The sequence below is a fragment of the Rousettus aegyptiacus genome, unplaced genomic scaffold (genome assembly GCF_014176215.1).
Source record: "Rousettus aegyptiacus isolate mRouAeg1 unplaced genomic scaffold, mRouAeg1.p scaffold_m13_p_16, whole genome shotgun sequence".
In the NCBI taxonomy this organism is placed as follows: domain Eukaryota; kingdom Metazoa; phylum Chordata; class Mammalia; order Chiroptera; family Pteropodidae; genus Rousettus; species Rousettus aegyptiacus.
Genome location: NW_023416291.1, coordinates 51,490,887 through 51,493,679, shown reverse-complemented (window position 1 = coordinate 51,493,679; position 2,793 = coordinate 51,490,887). Strand labels below are relative to the sequence as shown.

At 67.6% G+C, this 2,793-nt stretch overlaps 1 pseudogene; it reads left to right on the top strand.

The window, feature by feature from the left end:
- Nucleotides 1-1,880: 1,880 nt before the first annotated feature.
- LOC107511078 lies at nucleotides 1,881-2,793 on the top strand (annotated as a pseudogene).

Here is a 2,793-nt window from a genome sequence, read left to right as displayed (position 1 = left end):
GTGGGAATGCACAGATCCGGGACGGGCTCCCTAAGGTCACTCGGCCGTGTGGGTTTGCAGACGGGCGCTGCTTCTGCGACAGGAGGGGCTGGCACAGGTCAGAGCGAGGCCCGCGGCCGTGGGCCCTTCCTCCCACAGCGACCACGGAGGGGGCCGGCCGCCTCCTGGGACGTCGGCATTTCAGAGGGACAGCTCCCGGGCCCCTGAGGAGACAGTTCTGGGTGGTAGCTTTGCATCTCGGGGAGCAGGGAAAGGGTTTATCATTGCAAACTTTCTTGAATAACTGCCCTAGGGGTCTCGGGGTGTCTGGCCGCCCCGGTTTGGGTTTGGGCCGGAGCACTGCGCTCTCTCGGGCAGGAACTTGCTCGGGGGATGGCGGGGGGCCAGGGAGGTGGTGGCAGTGCATAGTGGGGGACGAGAGCATTTGCGCTGACAGTCTGCGGTCCTAGCCCAAGGCCGAGGCCTCGCTGAGACGGCTCGGAGGAGCCTGAACCAAGGTGAGCCTGGTGGCCGACCCGAGGGACTCGGCTTCGGGGGGTGGGGGTGGAGGAAGCACCTTTCAGCAGGACAGGACGAGGAGCCAAGGACAAAGCACTTTCTCACCCAGGGGGGTCCCCTTAACCCCCAAATGTGGACAGGCTGGGCGGAAAGGGGGGCAGGCGAGGGGGCTGAAGGAAGGAGAGGTGACCTGGCCACGGTTACAGCCGAACGGGGCGCCGGCCTTCAGCTTCCACCCCACAGACCAGCGCTGCCTTCCGGGAAGCCTGGTCTCGCTTTGGTGGGTGTGGACCGCTGTCTGCAGGCGGTGCTGGGGGCGCTGGGGTTCTGGTGGGGAGCCAAGGTCGGCACTCCCTGGTCCCGGTACGTGGGGTTAGCCGAGGGGAAGTCGGCTGGCAGAACAGGAGCGTCAGGAAGCCTCTCGAACCGGTCTCCGTCCATTTGTTGGGCTGTTCGCTCAATCGTTCAGGGCGCATCCGAGTCTGAACGCGGAGTTTGCGCTGTGCTGGAGGCAGGCCTGGTCCCTGCGCTCGAGGGCGGTGCTCGGCTCAGGCTGCCGGCCCCGGACGCTGCAGACGGGGGCCTGAACCACGGCAGTTCTCCTCCCAGTCCCCGGGGCTGGGAGTCCGAGCCCCAGGTGCCGCCTGCGCGCGTGGTCCTGGGTCCTGGGCGAAGGCCTCCGTCCTGGCTCGCAGGGCCGGCTCCTCCCTGGGTCTCACACGGCCAAGAAACGGCGCGCGCTCTCCGGTGTCTCCTCTTACAAGGTACCAGTCCCATGCTGAGGAGCTCCATCGGAACCTACCCACTTCCGAACTCCATCCCGTTAGGGGTTAGGACCTCAACCTGGAAATCTGGGGTGACTCGATTCAGCCCGTGTGGGGTGTGTCCTGGGAGATGGCAGGAGGAGCTCCGAGGGCCCGCCCTGAGTCTCCGGCCTGGGGGAGCCCTTCTAGGAACCTGAAGCTCCAAGGGCCGAGGCCCGGCCCCCCGTTGCCAGGCGAGAAGCGGGCCCCCCGCTCTTGCCTGTGGTGTGTTCATTCTCTCTTCGGTTCTGCCCAAAAGGTGTCTCGAGTTTATCTGTCCTTGCCTTGTCCCTGCGCTTGTCCGTGGCCTGCCGGTGGCCCGGGGGGCTCAGTGTGCTGCGCCCCTGTGCCCGAGCCTGGCTCTGAGTTGAGGCTGGCCAGGCTCCCTCTCCCAGGGCGTCCGCGGCCTGCTTCCTTCTCCACTGCCCCCTACTTGGGCGCAGGGGGCCCTAGGAGCTGAAAGGAAGGCACAGATCGGAACGCTTGTGTGCTGGGGGCAGAGAGGCGGTGAGCAGGGGTGTCCCCACCCCGGGGGGGCTGGCGTCCAGCCGAGTGACTCCCGCGCCTCCCCGTCCACTGCCCCCAGCTGCGGCAAGTCTCTGCCCGGGACCTACACCAAGGTGCAGAAGCAGGAGAGCGGGGACATCCACATCTGGGGCCGCAACGTCTTCATGGGGTACCTCGACGACGAGGCCACCACCCAGGAGAGGGTGGACCGCCACGGCTGGATGCACACGGGGGACCTGGGCTTCCTGGACCCTGAGGACTTCCTCTACGTCGTGGGCAGCGCCAGGGGTGAGCGGGGGGCCGCGAGCCGCGCTCTGCCTCCGGCCCCCACGGTTGCCGCGGGCAGCGCTGCGGCTTGTGCACCGCACGGGGCTGGAGGGCTGAGGCCCAGCTCGGAGGAAGGGGTGCCCTTCGTCTGCCGGGGGTCTCCGGGCGGCGAGGGGCAGCGCAGGGCTCCAGGCGCCCCCTCGTTCTGCCTTGGGACGGCACCCTCTGGCCTCCCGAGGCCGCCACGAGAGCCGGACGCGGCACAGCGCCCTGTTCCACGTGCAGACCTCATCACGCTCAGGTCGGGCGAGAAGATCCACCCGAACCCCATCGAGGAGCGGCTGAAGAAGTACATCCCCATTGTCCACTACGCCGTGCTGGTGGGCCAGGGCGCCCCGTACCTGTGTGTCCTGCTCACGCTCAAGGTACCGTGGGGCTGTGCTGGAGCCACACGGCCACCTGGGATGCCAGCTGGATGGGGGCGGGGCTGCCGTCCTGGTTCCAAGATGGGGAAACTGAGTCTGGGAGAGGCACAGTGGTCAGTCACTCAGTGCCAGCTCCAGGGAGCCTACTGTGGGGGGCTCCTGGTGACCCCAGAGAGACAGCAGGTGGCCCTGATCTGGCCCTTCTGGCCCCTAGGAGGCCGGGCAGCACTGAGCAGGTCCCTCCTGGCTGAGCCCTTGTTTTCTCCTCTGGACAGTGGGTTGGGGGGCCTAGC